The following is a 10,947-nucleotide window of genomic DNA, read 5'->3' as shown; positions in this document are numbered from 1 at the left end:
AGACAGCTTTTCAGAGAAATAAAAAAAAAATGGTGATAGATAAAGGGTATTGGGGAAGGATTTTTTTAAAAAAAATAGGACAAATACTAAAGCATTTTTAGAAGCCAAAAGGAAAGATCTAAGAGATGAATACCCAGGGGAAGAGAGAACCAATAGTGTAGGTTTCCTGAGAAGGCAGGTGAAAAGGGAGCCTCTGGACAGCCGAGGTTTTTGACAGTAGAGGAGTTGGCCTTGGGAAGAGCATCGCCCCAAAACTATCAGGCATGAGTTGGCATCACTTGCCTCTGTACCCAGCGTGGGGCCTGTTTCCAGCCCTCATGGCTGTTTTTGTGTCACTGCATCCCTCTTCTGCTGGCCTTGCCAGTCCAACTCGTTAAACCATACTTACCTATCCCCTGTTAAATTTCCATCCATTGATGTACTCACTTCAACAAACATTTACTAGTCTCTGACTGTGTGCTAAGCCCTGGGGTTCAAAGACTCAAACAAGCCCTTGTCCTTGAGGAACCATTGGCCAGTGGTGTCAAGAGACAACCAGAAATAACCAGAGCACAGTGCACCATGTGAGAAGGGCTGTGGTGACAGCCTGGAGTGGGGATCTGACCCTAGGCTGCCAAGTGTTGCTGAAGAAAATCCCTAAACCAGACCAACTGCTGAGACTGCAGGAGGGCCCTCCCTCCTGCAAAGCAACTGATTGCATTTTTGCCTTCAGATACAGGTTTGATTTCTTTGGAAATAAAGACAGGATGGAGACAGTTCAGACACTGGATATCTGAATATTCATCTTAGCACCTCCTGTATGTTGGTACTAAGGCCATAGTTGTGAATAAGGTCCCTGCCCTCCTGATGCTGACAGCTTTGCAGAGTTTGCTGCTCTGGTGGAGAAAAGTGATGCTAAGGGAAAATAGGCAGGAAAAGTTCAAGAGGCGAGGGTAGTGAGAATAGGTGCCTACAGGACAGTGAAAAGGGGGTGGCCTGTGCATTCATGAGGCTTTCATGCCTTCAAAATCAGGGACTATATCCCCTTGCCCAGCAGGCATATACAAAGTAGTCCTGAGGCAGTCATTTAAGTGATTATAAATTAAGATCTAACTTGACCTTATCTTTAGTTCCATAGGAGATTAATTAGAGTTTTGTGGCCTTTTCTGGGTATATAGAAGCTCAGTGTTACATGTTTTTATGGGGCAGTCCAGAATTTACTATCTCTGGGACTGTCCTCTACACCATAAAAATGTATTATGACCATTTATATCCTTACAAAGGAAGCAGGGAGCAAATAAGCTGACATTTGGTGAATTCTTAGAAAGTGTATACTGACAATATATAGGATCGGCCATCCTTCGAAATCTCACAGAGTTCATTTATTCATCTACCAAATACTGATTCAGCTCCTACTATGGAGACATAGGTAAATACCTAACAGTTCATTGCTACTGTGGTACCTGATGTATTATCCACATTTCCAGACTTTTAAGACTCTCCTCCACATCTCCAGCCCTGACTAATCCATCCCCTGGACATCATCCAAAGACCCCAAGTATCTCTGGCCACAAACTGAGCTCAGGTTCCTCCCATCCGGTTTTGCAGAGGATGTGAACCACCTACTCACTCAGCACTGAGGATCAGGTCTGACTCCATCCTCCCTCCCCACGGCCACTCAATCATTCTGCCCATTCATCTGCCTCCTCTCCAGCCCTTCGTAGCCCAGGTTCAGACTGCCATCATTCATGCAGCCATTTAGTCATTCACCATTTTCTGAGCACACACCATATGCCATTCATGTTCTAGATTCTGGAATTACATCAGTGAACAAAACAGACAAACTTCCTGCCTTCATGGAGCTTTTGTTAAAGTGGAGAGAGAAAATAAGCGAACTACTTATGGTTAGAAAGTGACAGGCACGAAAAAGAAAAAAAAAAGAAAGTGACAGGCACTTGGAAAAATAAATTGGGGGGGGGGAAGGAGTATGATGGTCGTGGATGGGGGCTGAAAGACTTCCATGAGAAGATGACTTTTGAATAAAGAGAAGGAAATGAGATAAAGAAAAACCAGGAAAAAAGATTCTGAGGGAGCTATCAGTAAGATAGGAAGAAAACCAAGCAAATGTGCTGTCCTGGAAGTCAAGTAAATAAAGCATTCTAAAAAGAGGTCAGCTAAGACAAATGTTGACAGGTCAAATCAGATCAGAGAAATGAGGATTTCACAACACAGGGGTCACTGATAATCTTAGGACAATTTCAGCTTGAGTGCTAGGTGAAAACCTAATCGGAGTGGGCTCGTGAGAGGATGGGTGCCCACTAGGATGGCTATAATTTTTTAATAGAAAATAAGCATTTGGGAGGTTGAAGAAAAAATTGAACTATTATGCAGTGTTACAGGGAATGTAAAATGGTACAGCCATTGTGGAAAATACCCCACTAGTTACTCAAAAGGTTAAACAGTTACCATATGACCCAGCAATTCCACTCCTAGATATATATCCAAAATAACTGAAAACAGGTACTCAAACATACTGGCTTCCCCGGTGGCTCAGTGGTAAAGAATCCTCTGGCCAATGCGGGAGATGCAGTTTGATCCCTAGGTTGGGAAGATAGCAACCCATTCCAGTATTCCTGCCTGGGAAATCCCATGGACAGAGGAACCTGGAGGACTACAGTCCATGGGGTAGCAAAAACAATTGGACACAACTTAGCAACTAAACAACTCAAACATAATTGCACACCAGTGTTTATAGCACTGTTCGTAATAGCCGCAAACACAGAAGCAACCCTGCTGTCCATCAACTGATAAATGGATAAACAAAATGATATGTCCATACAGTGGAATATTATTCAGCCATAAAAGGAAAGAAGTACTGACACATGCCACAATATGAAAGAACACTGAAAAATTACATTATGTGAAAGAAGCCAGACACAAATGATCACATAATGTATGATTCCATTTATATGAAATGTCCAGAATATGCAAAGTCCATAAAAACAGAAAGTGGTTGCCCAGGCCTGGGAGGAGAAGGGGACTGGAGAGTGACTGCTAATGGGCACAGGTTTCTTCTTGGGGTAATTAAAATGTTCTGGGCTTAGATACTGGTGATGGTTGGTGATGATACCTTATGTACATACTAAAACCCACTGAATTATACACTTTAAAATGGTGATGTTTATGGTATATGAACTACAGCTCAAAAAAAAGGATGGGGAGAGTAATTGAAAAGTACATATAGACAAATCTCACAGTTTTGTTATAAAGGAAGGAAAACAGAAGTAGTTGGAAAGGGAGTTGTGGTAAAGACCAGGTTTTTGTTTTGAGTGGATTTTTAAGATGGGAGAAACAACCACGTATTTATCTGTGCATTGATGGGAACAATCCAGGGAAAAGCAGGGACAGAAAGGGAGAAATAGTCAGAGGCAGGTTTCTGAATAGGTAACAGGGATTAGGATCCACTGTAGGAACAGGACAAAGGTAGAGAGGATTGGAGTACAGTGCTGGTAGCTGGCATATGGTAGGTGAGTTGTGGAGTTCTGTGATTGCTGAAGTTTTCTCAATGACTAGGAAGCAAGGCTGTTGGTGAGAGTGAGAAGGGAGGAAGCAGGGCTGAGACAGTCATCCAGGCCAACAGTGGGCAAACTGTGGACCAAGCCTGGCCACTGCCTATTTGTGTACAGCCTGCAAGCTGAGAATGGCTTTTGTATTTATGTTATTTTTCAGTCACTCAGTCGTGTCCAATTCTTTATGACCCCATGGACTGCAGCACGCCAGACATCCCTGTTGTTCACCATCTCCCAGAGCTTGTTCAGACTCCTGTCCATTGAGTCGGTGATGCCATCCAACCATCTCATCCTCTGTCGTCCCCTTCTCCTCCTGCCTTCAATCTTTCCAAGCATCAGGGTCTTTCCCAATGAAGTCAGCTCTTCACATCAGTTGGCCAAAGCATTGGAGCTTCAACTTCAGCCTCAGTCCTTCCAATGAATATTCAGGATCGGTTTCCTTTAGGATTGACTGGTTTGTATTTATAACTAATGGGAGAAAAAACAAGAGAATAATATTTTGTGATATAAAAGAATTCTATGAAATTAAAATTTTAGTCTCTGTAATTAAAATTTTATTGGAAACTGATCACACCCATTAGTTTATGTACAGTAGCTACAGCAGCAGAGTTGACTAGCTATAATAAACATCGTATGTCACCTGCAAAGCCTAAAATATTTACTATCAGAAACAGTGTGCCAGCCCCCTGATCGAGGCCCTTTCTGGGACCAGGGGTCACCTGGGAAGCTGTCAGGAATGCAGACTCAGAACCTCTCATCTTGGACTTGCCTGGTGGTACAGCGTATAAGAATCCACCTGCCAATGCAGGGGACACGGGTTCAATTCCTCATCCGGGAAGATTCCATATGTAATGGAGCAACTAAGCCTGTGTGCCACAACTACCAAAGCCTGCATGCCTAGAGCCTGTGCTCCGCAACGAGAAGACACTGCGATGAAAAGCCTGCACACTGCAACTAGAGAGTAGCCCCTGCTCACTGCAACTAGACAAAGCCCAAGTGCAGAAACGAAGACCCAGCTTAACCAAAAGAAAAAAAAAAAAGAACCTGTCATCCACGTCCAACAAATTTCCCAGGTGACTCGTGTGCATGTTGAATCTTGAAGAGCAGTGCTCTAAGAGAACCAGAGGGTGGCCACCCGCGGGGAGTGCAGAGCTGCAGGGCAGCACTGAGGGCCCACTGGAAGTCAGTGGCTGTGAACCTCACGGGAGGCCAGTCGGTCTTCTTCAGCCTCATTCAGCTGCCAGAGGCACAGGCTGTCAAGCAGGTGGAGAACTGGATTTACCAGGGTTATGGTTTCTCCAAGTAAGTACAAAAAAGGGCAGGGTGTGGACAAGTGAGTGGCTGATACAATTTAAGTGAAATAAGGAGGGAAGAGGAGACATGGCGCGGCAGTGGAGGGAATAGGGAAAGGGTGTAGTTTCGATGGCTGGGTGGTCCTGGTGAGGTGGGAGCATCGTCAGTACTGGGGTCCTACAGGAAGTTAGCTGCAAGGAGAGCAGAGAGTGGGATCGTTGTAATGTTGAAGGCAGGGCAAAGGAACAAGAGGCTACAAGTGAATGCTGAATTCACCCGGAATCATGACAAGGAACAGTGCTGGAGAGAGCAGCAGTGAGCCAGGAGCTAAGTCTGCAAGGAATGGGTGGGAGAGGCTGGGGGACACTGCAATGAAAGAGTGCATGGTTGTGCTGGGACTTGCATCAGTGGCTCCTGTGGGTCTCCTTGTTTCCACTCCTTTTGAAGCTCTACTCTGAGGAACCCTCTTGGCTAGGCAGAAGTGCTTTAGGGGTTCCTCAAACAAGAAGTGTCCAGGTCAAACACTGAAGCTGTCCACTGCCCTGAGGGGCCTGTTCTGTTTTGTCAGTCTGAGGTATTTGAGTTCATTCAGGCATTCATTAAGCTTCCCTTGTAGCTCAGTTGATAAAGAATCTGCCTGCAATGCAGAAGACCTGGGTTCAATTCCTGGGTCAGGAAGATCCCCTAGGAGAAGGAAATGGCAACCCACTCCAATATTCTTGCCTGGAGAATCCCATGGACAGAGGAGCCTGGCGGGCTACAGTCCATGGGGTCGCAAGAGTCAGACACAACTTAGCGACTAAACCACCAAACCAAGGTCATTCATTCATTCATCAAATATTTACTGAGCACCTACCATGTGTAAGGCACTATTCTAGGCCCGGGGAAGACAGCAATGAACAAAATACATAATCTATGACCTCATGAAATTTACATTCTAGGGAGGGAGTTAGGCAATAAAGAAAGAAAAAAAGGACTTCCCTGGTGGTCCAGTGGCTAAGACTCCATGCTCCCAATGCAGGGGACTCAGTTTTGATCCCTGATCCGGGAACTAGATCCCACATGCTGCAATTAAGATCTCGCATGCTGCAACTAAAAGAATCCACGTGCTTAGTCAACTAAGACCCAGTGCATCCAAATAAATAAAAACAATAAATATTAAAAAATATTCATTTGCCTGCATTGGGTCTTAGTTGTGGCACGTGGGCATGCAGGGCTTAGCTGTTCTGTACCATATGGGATCCTAGTTCCCCAACAAGGGATTGAACCCACATCCCCTGCATGGGAAGGTGGATTCTTAGCCACTTAACCACCAGGGAAGTACCAAATAATAAATACTAAAAAAAAAAAAAAGAAAAAGACTCCTCGAATCCAATGCAGGGGACCGAGTTACATTTCATCTGTAGTTTTGTCTTTAGACCCATGTAAAAGTATCTTTATGTTGAAATATAACACCATACAGAAAAGCACACAAACCCAAAGTGTTCAGCTAGATGAATTTTCACAAAGGGAACACACCCATAGAACTAGCACCCAAATCACGAAATAGAATGTGACCAGTGTCTCCTCCCCCCACAAGGACAACCACTATGCTGACTTCTAAAGGCACAGATTAGTCTTGCCCAGTTTTGGTTTTTTGACAAAAATGGAATCATACAGTAAGCATGTTTCTGTGTCTGGCTTCCTTTGTTCCACAATAGTGGATGTTTGTGAGATCCATCCATGCCATCGTGGGTAGCTGTAGTTTGCTTATTCTCATTGCTGCATAGGAGTGGTTCACAAACATTTTAGTCTTTAGGATCCCTTTACACTTAAAAATTATTAAGTGGGAAGACGTTTGTTAAGGTTGTGGGCTCTACCCCTCTGCCAGATCAGGAAGCTGGGAATGCACCCTCAGATGCCGCGACTGGTGCCTAACCGTAGCCCCTCCACTACTCGTGATAGATTCCTGTGGCCTTTTAAATGATTGAATAATGATAAAAATGGACCCAAAGTGACTTCTCTACTGAAGCAGAAGATTCTTATTACCTTCCATTAACTCAGTTTAGTCTTTGGGGCAGAATGAGTGAAGTACAGAAAACTGAAGAAAAGAAAACCTCACTTTAGAACTTTCTCCATGATTATTCTTAAACCCTGCCTTCCTATTTGTTTTAATTTTGCTGTGAATTTATAAATAGTGAAGACCAAAGAAATAGAAAAAACATTTGAGAGCTTTATACCAAGAAATTTGCCTTGAAAGATGCTATTCTTGGAGGGAAAAGCATATCAAGTTCCTGTCTTTTTTCTTTTTAACAAGGTTTCTTATGTCCTTAGATTTTGAAGGATAAGACATATAAACTCATACCTGCAGACTATTTTTAGCAGCTGTGTAAGAATAATGAGATTTGTAAATTAAGGGCTTTGTAATGTGGATGTTTTGCTACTAGAGTTGACTACTCAGAAAATTTTTTTATAGCTCTTCAATGTTTTATTTTTGATCTATCACTTCAATGACATTATTTGACCAAACAGAAGTCATTCTGTCTTTCTAAGCTATGACCTTGTTATGAACAGTATCTGCATTCACTGTGCAAATGTCCATGTATTATCTATTTAAGCAACATCATAGTGCCATCACTCAAGGAAGTTGAATAAGGTGAACATTGATATAGCTCTTTCCCCTTCCCCCCATTTTTTAAATGTAACAAATACTTTTTATGTTTCCCTTCCCTTTGCCCTTTCCCCTTCCCCTTTGGGAAACATGTCAGGAACTAGATCGTTTAAGACGAGCAATTGAGGGGACTGAGAGATTGATCCACACAGAGCCTGGCTTCTTTGTGCTTCATCGTAAGGCATTCTGCTGGCCAGCCTAATTAAGTACCCTTTTAACAAGAGAACCTCATGAAAATCCAGCTGGCAACTCAAGAAGTTCAGGAAGCAGGACCGCAGAGGTTATACTCTGGGATCCTGGTCATGAGGTCGGATGCCTCACCTTGTTAAAAAGAGACACTGGACCTAAATAGTGCAGCATGACTTTGTTCCTGCTTGGCTAAATTTCTCAACACCACAGTCAGCTAAGTCACCTACAGTGACTTTCGAAAAACATGGAGAGCACCGACCCCAAGGAGATGGTAGATTTGGAGTAAGCCGTCGTAGACATAATTCCTCTGATGGCTTTTTCAACAATGGATCTCTTCGAACAACGGGAGGTTCTTGGCACCAGCCCTCCCTCTTCCGCCACGATTCTGTGGACTCTGGTGTCTCTAAGGGAGCATATGCTGGAATCATAGGGAACCTATCTGGTTGGCATGGCTCTTCACGAGGTCATGATGGCATGAGCCAGCGTAGTAGGGGTGGCACAGGAAACCATCGCCACTGGAATGGCAGCTTCCACTCCCAGAAAGGCTGCCTTTCAGGAAAAGCCACCTACAGATATCAGGGAAGAGAAGAAAGAAGGTGGAAAAGTTGCAGTTTGAAGAGGAAGACTTTCCTTCTTTGAATCCAGAAGCTGGCAAACAGAATCAGCCATGCAGACCTATTGGGACTCCTTCTGGAGTGTGGGAAAACCCACCTAGTGCCAAGCAGCCCTGAAAAATGCTAGTCATCAAAAAACTTTCCAGAGAAGATCCTGCTGCTGCCTTCTCTGCTGCATTCACCTCACCAGGATCTCACCATGCAAATGGAAACAAATCGTCAACCATGGTTCCAAGTGTCTATAAGAACCTGTTTCCTAAGCCTGTACCACCTCCATCCAAGGCCAGTGCATGGAAAGCTAACAGAATGGAAAACAAATCAGGATCCCTTTCGTCTAGCTGATAGTCTGTTTTTACCAGTCCAATCCCTGTTACCAAACCACTAGTACTGGCTGGTGGTGTAGTTTTAAGCTCTCCCAAAGAAAGCCCCGCCAGCACCATTCCTCTGATTGAGATCAGCTCCTCTTGTCTGACCAAGTTGACCCACAGAACTACTGATAAGAAGAGCAAATTCCTGAAGACTCTGAAGGATGACCAGAATGGAGACTTCTCAGAGAGCAGAGAGTGTGAGAAGTTGGAAGATTTGGAGGACAACAGCACACCTGAACCAAAGGAAAATGGAGAGGAAGGCTGTCATCAGAATGGTCTTGCTCTCCCTGTAGTTGAGGAAGGAAAGGTCCTCTTTCACTCTTTGGAAGCAGAGCACAGGTTACTGAAAGCAATGGGATGGCAGGAGTATCCTGAAAATGATGAGAATTGCCTTCCCCTCACAGAGGATGAGCTCAGAGAGCTCCACATGAAGACAAAGCAGCTGAGAAGAAATGGCTTTGGAAAGAATAGCTTCTTACAGAGTCGAAGTTCTAACCTATTCTCCCCTAGGAGAAGCACTTGCAGAATAGAGTTTGAGGACTCGGCCATGGAGACAAGTAGCAGTGAGACATCTGATGATGATGCCTGGAAGAAGGCATATAAATGCTTACAGTTAAATCTGACCCAGTAAACTCAGCTTGTGTGTTTAGGGGTTATACAGAAGAAATCGTTCTTTCCTTTTCCTATGTTATTGTTGAATACTTCATGCACAAGGGAAATAATCATATCCCAAAGAGAGAGTGAGCAATTGGCTTCTTTAGCTTTTGTTTTTGTTCTTCCCTGCTATCTGCTTAATAGAGAGAACTTCGTGTGGTGGGAAGAATTTTTAAAACACACACACATACACAAAGTATATATGGGGCAATGCACAGGTGGGAGCTGGCAGTCCTGAGTGAGGAGGAGACACTGGTTTGCAGCAACAGCTTCTACTACCAGCCCTTGGGGCACTCACCCCTCTACTCAAGCAATCACTGTCAATGACAAAGTGACTACTGAAGTTATAAGTGTATTAAATTAATGCTAATAATTTGGATATTTTATTTCTTGCTGCTTGGGTCACCTTAGCCCTTAACCAAGCATATGTGTTTTTTTCCCCTTTATTTTTCTTTCTGGGTACAGCTATAAAATATTTGGATATAGGAAATATTGTGTTATTCTTGCAGCCTTGATATTCAGGGTGGATAGTAAAATATAAATTTTTGTGAGATTTCAAAGATAAAGATTATTTTGATAACATTATTTACAGATTTAAAAGATGTAGTTATCACAAGTCTGTTGAGGGGGAAAACTACTGCATAAAATAACTAACTTGGAATAAATATTTTGCATCAGTTTGGATTGTCTTGTGTAAGAAGTATATTTACTTTAAAATTAGATGAGTGGATTTAGAGGTCTGAGGAAAATCCGAATTCAGACACACCTGTTTCTCCTTTTAGCAGATACATTCTTGATGCAGAAAAACATGTGCAATAAACTGCTGCTGCTGCTGCTGCTAAGTCGCTTCAGTCGTGTCCGACTCTGTGCGACCCCATAGACGGCAGCCCACCAGGCTCCACCGTCCCTGGGATTCTGCAGGGTTGCCATTTCCTTCTCCAGTGCAATAAACTACCAGTAATAAAACCAGAAAAAAAATATTAAGGACTCCAAAGGGCCTTTAGGGCTTCCCTGGTGTCTCAGATGATAAAGAATCCTCCTGCCAATGCAGGAGACCCAGGTTTGATCCCTGGATGGGGAAGATCTCCTGGAGAAGGAAATGACAACCCACTCCAATATTCTTGCCTGGAGAATTCCATGTACAGAGGAGCCTGGTGGGCTAGAGTCCATGGGGTCACATAGAATCAGACATGACTGAGTGACTAACACTTTCACAAAGGGCCTTCGTGTGGATTATTTCTATCGATGTTTACTGAATTAGAAATTAAAACTGAAAAATATTTAAACCCCAAGAACACACAAGCATACATTCTATTGTCTGTCAGAGCAATGAAGTCATTACAAGTCATGTAGCCTCTTTGATGGTTGGATGGCATCACCGACTCGATGGACATGAGTTTGAGCAAGCTCTGGGAGTTGGTGATGGACAGGGAGGCATGCTGCAGTCCATGGGGTTGCAAAGAGTCAGACACGATTGAGCAATTGAACTGAATTGAACTGAACCGAGTCTCTGAAACCCCACAGTACACCCGTGAGAGGACAAGAGTAAAAGATGACTTCTTTGTATTATTATAAAAATAATTTGACCCTGCAGGCCCTTTGAAAGGGTCTTGAGGATCTCCCAGAGTTCC

General features: G+C 43.6%; 1 pseudogene; it reads left to right on the top strand.

The window, feature by feature from the left end:
• Positions 1 to 5,125: 5,125 nt before the first annotated feature.
• On the top strand, positions 5,126 to 9,619 carry LOC122689496 (annotated as a pseudogene).
• The last annotated feature ends 1,328 nt before the right edge of the window (positions 9,620 to 10,947 follow it).

This window comes from Cervus elaphus, chromosome X (assembly GCF_910594005.1).
Source record: "Cervus elaphus chromosome X, mCerEla1.1, whole genome shotgun sequence".
NCBI classification, from domain to species: domain Eukaryota; kingdom Metazoa; phylum Chordata; class Mammalia; order Artiodactyla; family Cervidae; genus Cervus; species Cervus elaphus.
The sequence above is the reverse complement of the archived record's forward strand: the minus strand, read 5'-3'. Positions and strand labels throughout refer to the sequence as shown.